Source organism: Ixodes scapularis, unplaced genomic scaffold (genome assembly GCF_016920785.2).
Source record: "Ixodes scapularis isolate PalLabHiFi unplaced genomic scaffold, ASM1692078v2 PGA_scaffold10__122_contigs__length_95168666, whole genome shotgun sequence".
NCBI classification, from domain to species: domain Eukaryota; kingdom Metazoa; phylum Arthropoda; class Arachnida; order Ixodida; family Ixodidae; genus Ixodes; species Ixodes scapularis.
The window spans coordinates 50,832,393-50,850,843 of NW_024609836.1; positions in this window are offsets into that span (position 1 = coordinate 50,832,393).

Consider the following 18,451-nt stretch of genomic DNA (forward strand, 5'->3'; position numbering starts at 1 on the left):
AGATAGCCTTTAGAAGTGCAATGACTTACAAGTAAAGTCAGGTCAAGGAGTGTCCAGCAAGTTCGTTTCATCGAAGCGGAAGCTTTCTTTTCTACGAGTTCTACCCATCCGACAATAAGAGATCCAAGGATTGCCCATTTCAATAAGTCGGATACTTTCAGCAGTATATCTGGAGCCTGAAATTAAAATTGGTTCAATGCCTCCGCGTCGAGAAATGTGAAACGAAATAACATATTTGTAAGTGATACCAGTGTCGGCTATACCGGATAAAGAAAACGTTTTATAACCTCAAGAATTCATGATTAAAAGCCTTTACTTCGGTTTAACATAAAACAGGCGCCAAAAACTCTGATATTTTGCAATCTATACAGGTGGCATCTTTTATATATACCGACATAAAGAGGCAAAATGCAAGTCGCTCACTTTTTACCGCGTATGCACAACCTACATATTTCGTACACAGTCCGCTCCACGGAACGCCAGCTGGATTGTTCCTGCCAAAGGTACGCATCGCGCAGAACAAAAAAGTTAAATTCTGCATTGAAATCTACCAAACGGCCTATTTAGGAAATCAAAAACCGATCAGCGCAGTCTGCTTATTTATTATTTTCAGAAACTTACTTTTATTGGTAAACAAAAAAAGTGGCTTTAACAACAAAAAAAAACTTTCTCATTGTTATTTTGAAGCACTAGATTAGCATAATTTGCAAAAAGCATAAACCACACAGTAAATTTTACGGTGTTACAAGAAAAAAAGGGCGTTTGAAGCGTCTGGTGGTTTCGATCTTCTATGAGGACACACTGCTGCACCAGCTCGGTCCTGCTCACCTCCCACACCGCTTCGCCTCCCCCATATCAGGAAAGGAAGTGTGGCCTTTTCTGGCTAAATAAAACGATGTTGTGATTGATTCCTATCGGAAGAACAAATTCAGTTTCTTGCGTTCACGCGCGTCACTCGAAGAATGATGGGCGGCACACGGAGCCATGGGGAGCACGACCACTGGCACAAGGATGAGTTCCGATAGAACTCATCCTTGTCGTCGCTGGATTTCAGATTCCCATCTAGCAAAATACATAAATGTCTGCACACTTTCTATACAGATATGCACGTACAGTGCCCAATAACAAGGTTGCAAAAGACATGCGATTTAATGCGATTTAAGGTTTTTCGATCACGACATATTTAATTGACTTTGTTCCGTTAAATCAACATATGCCTGGCAAACACTGCTGCCTTATTTTAGTTGATTTGTTCGATTTTGATTACGTTTATTTAATTTTTTTACTCTGCTTTTGACAACGACAGTGAGTGTGTTTTATTCGACAAAAAGTACTGTCCCGTAGGCCCTTCGGCTGTCGACAACCACTGAAATAAGCTATATATCTATCTTTCTAAAAATTACACACAAACTTGGGCAGTAGACGAAATTGACAAAAAAAAATAAACTCGGTAGTAAGACCAAGGATTTATTCGCACAGCATAAAATCACGCTTAAAACTTTTTTGTTTTGGTTGCAGCGTCGTTTGATCGGCATCTACCGGGGCCATGTTTGCCGCCGACGTGTCGACTTCCCGATCGCCGGCTCGTCTTAAGCAGGAATAAGAGCCGGTGCATATAGAAATCAAATACCAACCTGCTATTTTATGTACCCGCCTACTCTGGTTTGAGCAGTCGGTCACTACACAAAAGAAAACCAGTGATCTGGAAAGCACTGCCTTCGCGAATAAAAAAATGTCTGTCGAAAGTTCACCAACATGGCGTCAGGTGAGATCCTGAGCTGGAAGTACGTCATTTAAAACCATACATCTAGACGTGTTTAAAAAAAAAAAGTAACTAAATACCGCTACTCGTTGCTAGCTCAAAAAGGTAACGAAATATGTTACTTATTACGGATTCTCAATAGGAACGCGTTATATTACCTCCAAAGTAAAGAGTTGCATTTCTCGTTGCTTTGACGGCCATATAAACAACTGCTTTTGTTTAGTGCTTTATTGTCGTTTTTCAGTAGTCGTTGAACTTCAGATGTAGCTGCCTCTGGAAGTTTTCATCAGTTATGTTTCCCCGCTTCCTTGACAATACACCTCCGGCGATGCTGAAGAGTCGTTCCACTCACGCGCTCGAAGGACCGGCAGTGTTGTGCTTCAGCTAGAGCTGGTAAATCTGGAATTCCCCTTTCATTTTTGTTCTCTCTGCTTTTAAAGATCCAAGTTGACGACAGGTTTTGTGTGTTCCCGCGATGTCAACCTCCGGGTTTACATTCGATTTGTACACGATTCCAGAAGATTCAGCCTACGAACCTTATTGTGTTCGCTGTGTGAAGGACAGTCCCAGTTGTAGAGTTAGACTGACGTGTTCATCGATTAACGTTATTATACTGTCATACTGTTAGTTGTTCTTCGGGTTGCCCATCTGCCTTTGTCGCAGCAGACGCATACAGAGGTTAGACCAAAACAAAGCTGTTGAAACATTGTTGCCCCCATTACTCCTCAAAAGTAATTAAATACGCTACTCGCTATCGGAAAAATGAACTAGGCACAAGTTACTCGTTACTAGTTACGCGTTATAAACATGTTTGCTTGAAACCGCTTTCCTCTTAAAATCACTCGAAACGAAGGCGCGTTTCGTCGTACTTATACGCAAAAGTGCAAATAGCGGTCTCCGCATCCGCTCATCTTCCCTTTGTACTAAAGATGTCTCATTCGTCGAGGGAGGGTGTCGAAATTTATAATCTCGTGAACTGTAAATCAATCGTTACAATTACTGCCGCCTCTGTCGTAGAATTTCGCACGGGGGTAAATACCAAGTAGTAAAGAGTACACTCCGCAGTTGACGAAACTATTATAGACTTAGAACAATCACGCGTCTACATAATCTTTATAACATTGCTTTGTGAAGTTATCCCCTTACCTAACTAGCTGCCCGCCGCCCTAGGCCTTCTACGTCTCGTGAGGTCAGTGGGTGAGATTGAACTTACCTTTGTGCAATGGACCATTTTGACCCAAAAGAGGACAGCAAATGACGTTAAATGTGTCTTGCAGATGTCAAGGCTTTGTTTAATATTTGCACACACACAAAAACACGCTTTAGATATCTGCTTTACTGTGTCCTGCAAGAGCAATAGAATGAGGGTACTTTTTCAGAGGATTCAGCTGGGATGTTCAGGCTAACGTTCACCTGCAAAGCTCTGCAATCGCTTTAGAAATGCAACATAACAGCTGCGCCAGTTGATATCTTTTTGTTCAGTAAGTAATATGTCATTTCCTGCCACGGGGAATGACATTTTTTGCTGATGTTGTAGTTGTCGTCGGCAGTTGGCATAGTAATGCGTCCGTAGTCGATCTTGCCAAATCCTTGCGAAATGCATTGCGAATTGCTCGAAAATTGTGTTGCAAGCAAAACGAGTGGTGCCTACACATGTTGCATTCGGCGCTTTTCATCGCTTAGTTTAGCAATTGGTATAACTCATGGCATGTACATTCGATAGAAATTTCTGGAATAGAGATACTGGCGCAAACCCAGGTTTTAAGAAACCGTGAAAGGGTGTCAATATGCTATCTGCCGGGCGCAGAGCGGATGCTTCGCAGGGTTTTACCGGCAAATAGCACCTCAACTATCTGGCAATGTGTGGTGACATGCTGGAAAGATAATCTATTAATAATCTATATAGTGTGGGCTCGATTCCCGCCTGGCGCAGGCGATTTTCTACTCCCGTGTCCTCTTTCAAAGCGATTGTTTCGACACATCACGGCGAAGACGTTAGGCATCGCCGTCGCGTTCACGAACCGTGGGATTCGTGAACGTCGTGACGGTGTTTCATATTAAACTGGATAACACACCCCGGGCGAAAATTCTATGGCATTTTGAAACCAATGAGGATGCATTGAGTAGAGAACATTTCGTGGACCTGTTAAACAATTTTATTCGACACAAACTAGGTCTCCCTCATGGTAATTGAAGGACACTTCCAAAATCGCGCGTCCAAGTTTGAGACACAGGGAACGACGAAACTGCACGTGTATGCATGAACCGTTCCCTGTCATTGGTGTGGCTGCTTGAACGTCTTAGGAAATGCTACGGGACACGAACTAACTCCCCTTTGAGGTCACGGAACAAAACTTATAAAATCGCACACTCGAGTTTCAAACGTGTAGCTACACCTAATTTCACGCCTTGGCTTCGCCGGCTCACCACCCACATAGGTTTAACCGTTTTATTGCGCCAGAAACTTTGTGGCAGGATTAGCGAAAACGCTTTGTTTTTAGAGCGCGGCTCTTAGGCGCCCGTTTCCGGCTTGAGCGGCGTCGGCGTCGGCGTAACCGTAAGGTCACGTAACCCCCCAGGTCACGTGACCCCCCAAGTCACGTGACCCCCCAGGTCACGTAAGCCCCAAGTCATGTGACCCCCGCCCAGGTCACTTGACCCCCCGGTCCGGGGTCACGTGATCTCGGGGGGGGGGGGGGGAGGGGAGGGGGTCACGCGACCCCCGGGAGGATGAGGAGGAGGTGAAGGAGGAGGGGATGGAGGAGGAGGAGGAGGGGAAGAGAAGTGGCAGGCGGGATCACAAGGGAGGAGGAGGAGGAGGGGTCTACCCTCCCCTCAGTACCCTTCCCTCCTCCTCCTCAAGAGCTGCGCTCCAATTCGACGATACAGGGAGTTGTAAACGGCTTTCACTTTTTTATTGTTTCCATTATCAGCAGTCTCATGTTTGTTTCTACCTGCCTCATGGTGTCACGTTACGACGTATTGTCATGTGACGTCACAGTGTCAAGGGACGTCATGACGTCGCGTGACTCACGGTGTCACCTGACGTCATTAAGTCGCGTGGCGTCACTGTGCAACCTGACTTGACATGACAATGGCATCTCAAGGTATCAGCTGACGCCAAGTAACAGTTGATGTAATGGCGTAACGACAGCGGCCTGACATCAATGTGGAAGCTTTTGGGCGGAGTGCCGAAAATTACCCGCGTCGATATGGATCCCGGAAGACGGCCGCGAAACCAGCGAGGTGTCCCACCAACTGCTATTGCGGTCAAACGTCAAGTATAAATCGGGTTAACACTGTGACGTAGCTCTTTTCTGACGCGTCGTCCTCGCACGCAGAGGACCCAGGTTCGATTCCTTTGGGCGGCGGCCGGTCTTCTTCAAGGATTTGGCAATATCGACGACGACGACGGACACATTAGGAACTACTACGCTAACTACAAAAAAAAAAAAAAAACCACAACATCAACAGCGAATGTCAACTACACAGGAAATTAATCATTATTGGTATATTATGGGTGTAGTTTTCTTTTCACAGCTATCGTTGAAGAAAGAAACGTACACACCTGAAATGCATTTGAGAACGTGTATTGAATATTCGATATTCGATATATGTATAGATATGTGTGGGTGAATACAAGGAAACTCGAGTTGTTTCATCGCAGAAAAAAAAAGAAAAAAAAACTCATAGAAAAACGCTCAGTCTGCGCCCAATCCAGATTTGAATTTTTCTGAAATTACCGGCATGTTATTAGAAAGGTATAGGCAATTTTTCGGATGTTTCAATTTAAAATATGAAGACCAACCAAGCCTGCGAAGACATGGAAGTCACAGAAATGGGCTTCATTTTGTCATCGAAACTTTAAGTAAGTTGTTTATAACTTTTTCAATCATGTAACATGTTCTCAGGCTCTTTCATTTGTTCCTAACCGGAAGCGCTGTATTTCAGCGAAAATGAAACATTCGGCAATGCGTATATTTTTATTTTTCACTGTAAAAAACATTGTTCTTGTTCTCTCAAAATGGGTTCAGTTCGTTCACAAATTAATTAATTCAACAAAAAAACAAAATCAATGTTTTTCTTTTTATCAGCAGAGAGATCAAATACGCAAATCGGCACAAACTAAGCGTGAAAAAAAAAAAAATATAATAACATACATTGAACTTGAGGAGTAAAATCATCTCAGAAAAAGAGGCGTCAATGAAATGTTGGTTGCTTCCATCTGAGGCTCAGGGGCAATATTTTCGTCGAATTATTTTATTTAAAATGTTCTTTGATGCATTTCTGGACTAAAGGTGACCATTGTGACATGATATCCTTTACAGTGCTAAAGATACCAGCAATTGCCTAGTACAATCTTATTTTATATTTCGGAGTATGCCAGCAAACGTGTTGAAACAATTACTGGCCATTATAACACAGCTGAAAATCTCATGTTCTGCAAATTATGTATCTTCACTGCAGCGCAGTTGCTTTTATGGCGGCAATTTCTCACGGATTTTATATATTACAAGGACGCTTGCAGTAGAACTTTATACTCCATATATAATACCAATATTATAAAACCGGTCTGTTTACCGTGCTGGCGTACCATATATTCATCGGCTACTAAGCTATGGTTAGAGAAACATTACATGATTAAATGTGCTGTCATATTTGAGGATGAGTTGAGAACGTAATTGTTAATCAAATCAGTGCCTTAGAATCAAGACTGTGGTGAACACAACTTGTAACGAGCTCTTCTTTGAACACATTCGTTTAAAATGTGGCGATGTCCACCCAAATTATGGGGTCTATGTGCAGCGAGACCCATTGAAACGCAATGTACTTATGGCGGCGTTCGTAATACCAGTGTTGAAAAGCTGGTCAGCATATATTGCTAATAAGCCTAAAAGAGGATATACAAAATTGTTGACATGTTTGGCCACACTGTGCGCCGCTTGCGTCCACCATCTTGGTTACGTTAAAGACCCTGGGCGTTTTGAGGCGGTAGAGCGCTGGCGGTGGGCCAGCCGTGTGTGCGATACTGTAGTTCCGTCATGTTCACGCCTCTAGCACTAACCTGCAAGAAGGACTAGGCTGTCATACCTTTTATTGCCGAGGACGCACGGTTTCGTACATGACGCGAAAACATTATTGGCTCGCCGAGTCAAGAATGCTACCATTACGCGATCGAACCTAGGGGTTAGTAAGCGTTTGTGCTCATGCTTACTGGCGAAATCTTCAATCTGAGAATCTTTCTGCGCTTCCACGAAGCAAACTGAGCCTTGGTATCTTTCTGCCAGTGTTGCAAAGTACGCAGATCGGCTTTAGCTAGCTCCGGCCTCGGCGAAACAAAGGTACCGAATATGGCGTTGCAAACGACGGTTCCATTCCCCGCATATACATTATTTTGCTAAAATCGGAGGTTCCTGAGACTACTTTCAGCATTATTTTGCAATAAACGAGATTTTTATCTTGACTAGGACGAAAGAAATGAAAGACCTCAATCAAAATTGATGTTGGCGACGCCGTTCCCATCGTGAGAGCCGTTATTGGCGAGGTTTCGCAGTGTACACCGTGGCTCGATTAAATTTAGCGGGATATAGATTCGCTAAGTTTAGTAGAGAATTAGTGAAGCTACATGGTGACGTCACATTGTCACGTGACGGCCTGTCACATGACATTACAATTTTCCCCTAAATTTATAGGGAATTAATTTTTGTGCCGTCATGGTCAACTTTACTAGATTACCTCTGTTGTGGGACTCCCACCAGGGGGGGAGGGGGGGGGTGCTTACACTCACTTACTTAACTCCACCTCCCTTTGTTTGAAGCGCCATCTAAATTTTCGTAAAATAACTGTGTTTCAAAGAGTACGGTGGAACGCCATGTAGACGCTGCGCCATGTAGAGTTTAATGCGAACGAGCGAACGGCGTTGGAAAACGAGCGTTAGTGGTTTGCATATCGCATTTACCGACGCTACACACAGCTTGTTTTTACAAAATCCTATTAAGCAAAGAGAGCTGCGATGTTTGCTGGTTGCGTTGTGTTTTTTTATATATATAAAAAAATTAAGGGCTATGCTGTGTTTTTCGTTTCTTGTTTTATCGCACATAATTTTTTTTTTGAATTCTGACTGCTGCTATAAGTTTGCATAAAGAATGACTGTTGTTCGTTTCGCCTGTACAATCTTCGTGTTGTACTTTGAGCTGCGTTCCGCTTTATTAATGTTGATCATTCGATGAAGCAGCTGAGCATGTGGAATGTTTGATTTGATGCCATTACATCAGACAAAACGTACACCACCTTGCCAGCTCGGCTTATCACTATATAATGAGGTCAATAAAAATAAGTTCCATACAATAATAGCTTCACTCTACCACCGAGAAACTTTGCTACGAAGCAAACATATTGAGTTTTATGCCTAGGGTTTAGAAGAAAACGTGTAAAATTAAAATTTTATACAAACTTCTTTTAATTTCGTAACTTTGCTACACGTTTGGCGTGATATACAGCCTAGGTAAAAAAATAATGATTTTCTAATATAACATGAAGCAAATATCAACAGGTAGATAAAATAGGAGCCATGTTCTGACATATTACGAATGGTGGTAATATTTATTAAAACTTTTACATTACTTCATATTTGTTAAATATCTAAAATGTTAAGATATCTGATCGATAGTTTCCTCGTCTTAGCCTGAGCCTTGTTTCAACATTGTTGATATACTCTTTCTAACAGACCCATAAATGCAACTATTCTAGTGTCCCTTGTTAATCTTAGGTTGCAGGACAATAGCTTCAGCGTACCATTGCAGACAATCCCCGCAAATATAAATAAAAAAATTAATTGTGCCTTAAATATTTGCGAATATTGCATCTCATTTTTCCTCTTGTTTTACTTGTTACATCGCGCCGAAGTAGATCTCAGTACCACTTTTGTCGAGCGGCTGACAGAAAAGCTGATGACCTCTTTGCAATGTTTTCTCTCCGACATTGATAACCGAGGCTAAAAAAAAAAAAACGTGTGTTTTAGAATGCCCAAGATGTCACCCACATCATGTTCAAAGTCATTACAGTTCCTCTTTAACTGGAATGTTTGTTTCAAAGATCATAACACAGAGAGCATTTCAAATGAAAAATTCAGTGAACGGAAATATGTCATGGTGATATTGAAGCAGGGTCTCGGACTTTTAAACTGCAAAAACAAAAACGAAAATGAAAAGATAAATTGTCATTTCTAGGCCAACGTGTCACTGAGATCTTCGGCCCCATTTCGCGAAACATGTGAAATCATTAGTTGAGTGACATTATTTAGCAACCATTCACCGATCAGAAAAATAGGGAGGGGATAAAAAAATGGACAGATCGTTTTCGTTACAAAGTCTACAACGTTTTGTGTGAACCGTACAAAATATGTGCTTGCACCCTTGTCGTCCGTTCGTCTTCTGTTATGAATTATAGATTACGTTTAACCAACTCACCTGTATAATAACCACAGTTTATGAACTAGTTATCTACGAATAGCACACGCTTTAAATGTATCCGGTGGTATACACAGCTTCATGCGGTTGTTCCATTTTTGTTTTGTTTTGCTTCTTTGTTTAAAACATTGCTGTGGAACCAGTATTCCAGGAAATGAGGTTAACAAATGGGGTTCGAGTTTGTTACAAAATAAATATATTTAAAGTGTTGAGCCCATTGTTAAAATATAACTGTGCAATCGATGGGTAAGGGAAATTGAAAAACTCTAAAAATGGTGCTACAAAATCTACTTAAAATAACTTAATTTTTTGTAGGAAAACTTAAACATATAAGATTTTCTTGTTTATCTGCCTTAACAAAATACTACATATTGTACGTGTATTTATATCTGAGCACTGACATTATATGACATTATAGGCGTTCGGCTTAGCCGGTAGTTGCTCTCGACGAATACAACTAAAGACGTTTGCAATAAAACTTTAAGTATCTCACTAAGGACATATGCAATACAATTCAAGATTTGGAACCGAATTATTTTTATTATGGTTTACTTAGTTATACTTTGATATGGTGGCTTTCATCCTTGTAACTGAGCTATCACCTGCATAAAACTTATGCAGGTGATAGCACACGTGGCCTTCTTTCAACTCAAGCATCAGGTGAAGAAATCTGGCGGATTTTGCAGCGGGTAATTCATGGGTAAAATTCAATTCGGGGCAACTTTCTTGGCAGCATCGCATAACATTTCCGTTTCACCCATCCTCTTCTTCATTCACTTCAGTGTTACACAGAATGAGAGTCATCCACAGATAGGACGATGGCCTTGATCTTGCCGTCCTTTAGTTTGCTTTCAATAATCCTGCCGCAAGAAGCCATATATACATCGCAGAGGTAAGAAGCTACCCGGAATCCAATGCATACTCTTCTCTGTACATATTTCTGACCTTCACGTGAAACAACGTAAACACCCTAACAGTTCAGAAAAGGAGTCAACGTTCACTCCGGCCGCATTTTGAAACGGTGACCCTCGTTGCTTCTCAATACTGTCCCGAATATTTAACATGATGCTCGCGTGTGGAATGTAATATTGCATGTCTTTTATGCCAATAAAGAAGTGAGAGGCAACACATTGTTTATTTTCCTGTAGAAGGAAAATGAGTTGTTCTGAGTTATGAATTTTGTAGGAGTCCCTGAGTTGCGATGAATGCTTGGCTAAATACGTCGAAATGTGCGCCTGCCAGGTTCCCCTTTTTCTGAAATTATATAAGGAAAAGGGATATGTTCCTTATGTTCCTTGTGTGTCTTGGCCGAGAAAAACACCTCAAGATGTCCTTCTTTTGTTGTTTTGACTTTGGTGGCCAAACTGCTAAGCTCACTCCGCATGACAGTCAGCGTGACTGCCTATTTTTGATTCTTTGCGGCTCCTGTCATCAACTTGGATGAAGTTTTCTCCTGGCAGCTAAGGCTTTCTCACCATATGACCCTGAATCCAGGACGACAAAACCACCTTCTTTATCCGACACACAAAACCTAAGATCTTTGCTTCTTAACTCCTGTATCGTAGCTCCAAAGCATTTGCCAGGGGAACATGGGGATCTCTGATGTTTCTGATTTGCTAGGCAGTCGATTCCTTCACTGGTGATATATAATGTTTTTTCATCGCGAGTCCTGGAAGCGATAGTTCTGACAAGGACCACTTTGTTGATAGGTTCTAGCCATGGTTGTAAAGCGAACTTCGGACCTTGCTCAAGAATTTGCTCGGTCTTGGCAGAAAGATCCACATCCCCAGTAATCTGAAGTGGCTCTCTGGGGAAACCGATTGGCCTCCCTTGCCAGATGAAGCTTCAGAGTAGGAAGGGACCGGCTTTTCCAGATGGTCGCCGTTGTGTGGCTTGTCACCGACATATGGTACCTGAAGACGTTGTAGTCTGAGCATTGGACACGTAGAAAGTCAGTTAACGCTCGCTGACCCTATCCAATGTGTAACAACTAGCTCAAGTGAAACATGTATTATTGCTTAATGGCTGGTGATTCAGGCAAGGTGTCGAGTTAACAGCTTTTGTGTTCCTTTTTTACTGCTGGGGCGACCCTCTGATGACGCTTGATTTCAGACACCATGTTCTTGTGAGAGAAGAAAACCAGACACTATTAAAGGTCTACGTGCCCTGTAAAAAAAGCACACCGTAATGAGGGGCCTATGCGTCGCACCGTTATATAAATCGTGCTCCGGTTTAAACCGTCGTTTTCGATGGTGCAAAATGCACGCTGCAGAAGGTAGCTGCTAAGCAGCAATGCCACAGTGACGGCTTATGTGACGTCAATGGGATCCTTCTAAAAATATTTTTTTGTTTATCTCGTGACACCAGCTGTCGGTCTTGACTAGTACCCGCGTGCGTTGGATGTGCCTTCAAAAGCAGCCTCGCTTTCACTGGCAGGATTTTTATTCTGCCCATTTTTCACATTCCGGCTTTCTTCTCCCGTTCCGCTCCCCCTTCTTTCAGCATATCTCTTTCCCTGTTTTTTCCTCTCTCTCGCCCTGCTTTTATAGATCTTCTCAGGCCCAGGGCGGCTTTTAATAAAGCGCATAATATGATTCCTTTAAAGGAATCACACCATGCGCTTCAGATAGTTGAGCCCATGGGCTCAACCATCTGAAGCATCGTCATTGGTTCAAGGGGCGAAGCTCCCTAGGGTCTAGCCTCGTCCGTCTGTCCGTCCGGCGTCCGTGCTCACATAAAAAGAAAAATGTTTGCGCTGTCGATAGGATTAAAACCTGCGCGGGGAGACCCAAACGGATTTCTAGTCCACCGCATTAACCACTCGGCCACGACTGCGGGACGAGTAGGGGCTCTGAGATGTGGTAGTAACTCGAGCTGGGGTTTCTGTCACGAATGAAACGTTGCATGTAGCCGCTCAGCGTCTATACAGAAGGCGCTGTGGTCAATTGCGTATATAATCGCGTTAAACTTTGCATGCGTTGGCTCAACGTTCATAGACGAGAGGGCGCTGCGGTCAAATGCTCAACTGCGTATATAACCACGATCCATACCACGAATTTTCTTTCTGACATGGACCGTTGACTTAAGCGGTGGAGATGTGTTCCCACGGCTTCCAGCGGATCCAAGCTGATCCGCTAGAAGAACCACTGGCTGTGCATTTCACCGACCATAAAGCAGTAATAATGAAGTCGAAACGGCAACCCGGAACTCAGCACTACCTATGAGCAATAAAAAAAATCAGCACCATCGTCACTACCTACACTCTCAGAAAAAAAGGAGCCAAATGAGCAAAAAAGGGTTCTTTTCGCTAAACAAGAACCGATTTCGGGGAAGATCCTTTAGAAGCGTGCTTTCTCAACCAAAAGCACCCCTCGCAAAGTAAAAAAAGAAATGCAGAGCTAGTTTCCGGCCTGGAGAGAGCGAAAAGGGTTCTTGTTGCAGCCAGGAAAGAGATAAAGCGATCTTTGGAAAAAGGAGGTCACTTAAGTCTTCTACCGGATAGAGGGACACAATGACCAGGCTCGAAAGGCTTTGCACGCGAGAAATTGGGTGCGCCATTCTGTGGAAACAAAGCTGCCCGTGCGAGCTGTCAAGTCCTTGAAAGCTTAGAGAGGTGGAATGTCGTAGTTATTTACCAAGTCGCGTTGTGTTATTTACCAAACCGAGATAATCTTCGCCTCGGACCACAGATGAAACAGGCTTCGATGCCTTTGACTCCCGGGCCACCTGCTTCAGCGGTTTGAACACTGGCGTTCGTTTGCTAGCGTAACTGCTCGCCGTGTTTTATTTAGTAAGAAATGTTAGTATAAAGCTACTCTTAGGTACTCATTTGTATAAACCAAACGGGTCATTGAATTAAAGTTTATTTGAAGAAATCTGTACCTCCGGAAATCGATTGTGTAGTTTATTTCCCCCCAACCCCCAAAAAATGCATAAAAATTTTCAAAGGTGCAAAACTTCGATGAATGAGCAACACACACAAAAAAGTGCATGTTGCGATGAATGAGTGATACGGTGATGAAGCGGCGTCGTGTTTTTTTAGTAACAAAAGCTATTTTTTAACTTGCTGTCGTGTTTAAACAATATACGTATAACTGCGCGTATGAATGAAAAAAAAATAGAACAGAGGAACGTTTTTTGTTTTTTTTGTTTTAGTATAGAATGCAGTTGTCCTAGCTTGTGGTCATGAGTCATGACACCACCCGTCTCCCAATACGGCGCCTCTGATTGTTTCGCGGCGTGCGTCGAGCCGCAAAAATAGAGTTGGGACCCATCCGCGAGGGGCATCAAAAATCCTGCTGCGTGGAAGGTTCAAGTGATGTGTTGCAGTCATCTTTATCTTCAAAAATAAATCAGTCTGTAAATGGTGGTTTTTCGATTTCAAGGAGCAGTTATGTCTAGAAGGATACCCCGAAATAATCCCATAGGCATATTCTATAAGTGCGTTTTGAGTGAAGCAAAACTAAACTTCGATATGCTGTGCGTTCAAATTTATGTGCAGTGTAAGAAATGAGTGCTCCGTCCGCCGTTGAACCCCGCTCGCTACTTTGAGGTCGCCCACCAAGAGTTAGGAGAATGGGATGGCATGAGGAAAAAAAAACAACACAGAAACGTGGTCGTTGCTGTTCTCGTAGTTTTCGCGAGCAATATGGCATGATAGGATGGAGAACAAATGGCCTCGGACGAAATGGCCCTGAACGAAACGGCCCCGGACAAAATGGTCCCAAGTGCAATCCCGGAGAGAATGGTCCCAAGTGATTTTTAGACACTCATATTTTAATAAGGTGCTACTCTGAAGTTCTGTTAAGTACATTCAATGCTCTTATAATGCAACTTTTGTAGAGGCTATAAAAAAAAAAGAAGCTCAATATAGACGCGACAATGTTGGAGAAACACACACACAGGGCAGGCACCTGTCTCGTGTGTGTTTTTCTTCGACTTTGTACCGTTTATTTTGCATTCTTTTTCATTATGCCGATCAACCAACTAGCCCAACAATCTATTTTACTGCTTGATACAACTCTCTCCGATCTCCCGCTCGATGCTTTAAATTGATGCCGTACAGTTACATTTTGTGAACTTGATGTTTTACTTTAAAGGAGTTCCCTCTTCTAGCTCTGTTGAAAAGAGCTACAAGAAGACGTTTTGAGTGAAGCCAAACGTAGCACACATTTACAACTAGTTTCTTTGTGTAATGAAATGTTTATTTCACAAAAAAATGTATTGCATTATACGAATATTTATCTTTTTATATGTTGGGATTGCACCAATTAAAGCTAATAAAAATAAGGAGCAAGAAAAAATACGAAAAAAATTTATTTGAACCATTTTGTCCGAGTTTTCTATTCGAACAATTTTGTCCGGGGTCATTTTTCCGGTTTGGGCTGGTTCTATGTTTTCGATTCCCATTTCTAATGTAAAAGGGATAAGCGCCGCCTGCACGCCCAGCATTTGCGTGACGTGGCGCTTAACTGAGCAAATATTTGTTCAGAAATGGCAATCGACGGTTCGGAGGTGGCTCCGATTGGAAGAAAAATTCTTTGTCAGCGACATCAATTCGCTCTCTGATTGATTTATTATCACTTCTCCTTCGAGTTCCAAAATAGGCTCGATTATCATTTAATCTTGTTTCCAGGCCCTCTATTTTGATAAATTCCTATAAAAAACACGTCACTGACCGGACACTGAATCATCGAATCTAGGTGCGTTGTCGTACTGCCGGCACAAAAGTCGCTCAGCCACCAAATAGGCCAACACGCGTTGCTCAACACAGTGTGTTGATTGTTTCCGTTGCCGGAAGGTGTCACGCCGAATCGAGAATTTCGCTCTTGTTTATTTTGTGTTTATTTTTGGCAAGAGAGTGAACTGCCAACAATTTTACCGGCGGCTGACGGACATGCTTGGTGACGTGATCGCCGTGTTTCCTGGCAGACAAGAACGAAGATAATATGGCGAAGATAATATCTGCATATTATCTTCGCCAGCGAACCATGGTTCAGGCAGCTCAACGGCACCCCAGAAGATAAGCCGTAATGTGTTCAAAAGCGACGTTTCGGGGGCTAATCTGCTCACCACTAGGCTGACAGTTCGGTGGGAACGTCATGCTCGTTTGACCAGTGAACCTTCTGCCTTGCACCATGTGATCACAACCGCAGAGAAAGGTGTCAGGTGATAAAAACCAGGCGACTAATTGGTCCGGCAAGCACGTAGCTTCCACCGCGCTGTCAGCTTAGCGGTGAACAGGAATGGGTCGCTGAAGGTCACTAGAGCCAACAGGATCTAGTTTCGTTGCTCGAGGGAGTGCCACACTCGCTCGTACGAGTGGCGGATCGGAACAATGTTTGACCTCCTCTCCCTTTGGGTTTGAAGCTCTAGAAGGAAGTACCTTCCTCCCTTTCCTCTTAGCCATCACTTGCAACATGTCAGCGAACATGAGCACATGGACGATTGGAGACGTCTGCTGGTGGCTTCTTGAAAACGAACTGCAATCGGCCTGTTCATCATTTCAAGGTAAAACTTCTTCTAATCAGGCAATATTTATAATTTATCTTGAAAATTGCTATAAGTACAGTAATGCTCAAGATGGCCGGAAATTGTTTGATGCATAGGCAGAATAAGTAGGACAGCGGGCGGCTTCTTATTAATTAAGCTACTTGTCGGTTGAAATTTGTTTTTATGCTAATTTAACTTGGAGTTGTCCAAACAAGCACGTTGCAAAAAAAAAAAAAAAAAAACATTATTTTACAGTCTTGTATGTTGAACTACACAAGAGAAAAACGCTTTTGAAGCGAACACTGATTTCATTACTACAATACTGACTATATATAATATGACAAAATGCTGAGTTCAAGCTTTCCGCCAGAAAGATCTCAAGAACAGAACTTCGAATTTACAGCGCGAATGAAATGAGCAATGATATCTGTTCGTAAATGTAAAAACGTATGTTACCGGGCTTTAATTAGCTAATGTATCCGTATTTATGGCCCCAATAAACGTGAGCGAATAGGTGCTGTAAACGTTTTTGTTTTTTGACCGGCCAGGGACATGGCACTCTGAGAGCCAATCACTGCAATTTACGGCACCGCTCAACTAATGAGGATGCCGAACATTTGGTTAGACCCAAAGATGCTGTCTGCGACATCAGGGAATGCAAAACGTCCCGCTTGCTTTGCTTAATGTAACAGCGCAGATTGCATTTCTTGGTCTAAACGTATGTTCCGCGTCGTCATTCGCTGAGAGGACTTCGCAGGTTGCAACGATCGGCTCTCGGAGTGTTGTGCGGAAATCGACAGGCGCGAACTTTTTGTGCATTTTGTGTTAGCACAAATGTGGATGTATGTTTGATAAAAATAACTGTTATACTTGGTCCTATATTCAGTGCTGCAACTATTATGTAAATAGCTTACATGCGTAAACGGCGCATCAACGTAACACATTGTTTTTGTTTTAGGGATTCGTTGATACTCACAAATGTGAAGACGCCGTGAGTGCTCGCCGTCATGTTTTGCTCATGAACGAAGAGATAACTAAAGCGCCCCTGAACGTCGACTTGATACAAGACCGCATGATGCGGACGTTTCAGTCTTGCCAAGAATGGATCCTCAGCGATGCTGGAGCCCTCACAGTCCTTGAGGAATTTCCGGCAATGACGATTCCCGGAATGGTAACTCAATATTATCTTCTTTATATTTAGTCTTAAAGTTTCGAGATTTTTACAGGTCATCAGGACTTCAAAAGTTTCTTACTACCCGTTTTATCGCCTGTGAATGAGATAAGGGCTTTTGATACGTGCTAAATTAAATAATTTTACCTCGTAATAAGGCTAGGCAATCAATTAGTTAACATTCCGATTAATTAACTATTGTTTTACTCTGAATCAAGTGAGTTTAACAGGCATATTGGTTGGATTTAGAGTTACAAAAAGTCTTATAAACAAAAAAGTAAAAAGAATATTCATTTAATTCTTTTTTTTGTGTTTATAACACAATTGTCTCTCATGGCTACTCAAGTGTTTTATATGATTATTATCTAGAGTGGTTTTGAAGTTTAAATAATAACGTACAAATATTTTATTTTAAATGTTTTCCATGCTTTTCTTGTGTATGAGCACAACGGCAAGTTGATATTTGAACTTGTTATTGTACAAATATGTACATATATTTTATTTTAAATGTTAGCCATGCCTTACTTCTGTATGAGGCACAATGACAAGTTGTTATGTACTAAGCCTTATAAGACGTAGTAAAAACTTGTCAAAGAAAAAATCGGTTGTTCTAGGCCTTTTCTGGACACAATATCTTTCCTCGAGATCAGCGCGACCTATAAATATAAAAGAAAACGTAAATCGAAATTATTTTAATTGATGCCAAGCCCTACTCCACTATAGTGACAGTAAGTGGTCATTTAGTTAATATATATATATATATATATATATATATATATATGTGTGTGTGTGTGTGTGTGTGTAAACAATCCGCGTGTACAAATTCATAGCGCATAAATGTACTTTTGTAAACCAGCAACACTGTCCATTCGTTGTTTATTTTTCAGTTACTACAAGACGTTAAACTGCCGTTCGGCAAAGACATCCGGAGGACATGGGAGCCAAGATTGAGGCATTTACAGCTTCTACACAGGTGCTCCTCAAAGGAAAAGAACGTCACTCTGAACCTCGAAGAGCTGCTTGAAGGTATACTTTAGTTGGTGTTTTTGTAATCTATCACAAGTTTCAGACTGCGACGACGCAGAGGTTTACCTTCGTCCACCATAAATATGCTGGGTTAACTTACTACCTCATTACGAACTGATGACCGCTTATCGGGGCCATTCGTTTAAGACAGGGTTAACTTATACTCAGAAACAACTTTCTGTGGCGTTTCTGAAGTGAAGAGTGCGTGTGCATAGCCTTGATTGGCGCTTAAGATGCGCGGGTGTTTTTAACTTCGACTACATTGCCAAAAATTTGCCCAAGTCACCCCCGAGTATAGTGCATTGTCACAGATGGTAATGCAAACTTGTCAGGGTTATATCTTCAATATACGAGCTAGTAATATAAAACATATCCTTGCTTTATTTTATAAAAATAATATAGAGGAAATATAAGCGACTAAAGTAAATGACAGGTTAAGAAAAATCTAAAAGAAGAAAGCCGATGGACGCTTGAAATGGAGAGGTTTCTCCTCTCCCCTACAAGTTTCTGTCCGCTTCCTCCTCTCCAGCT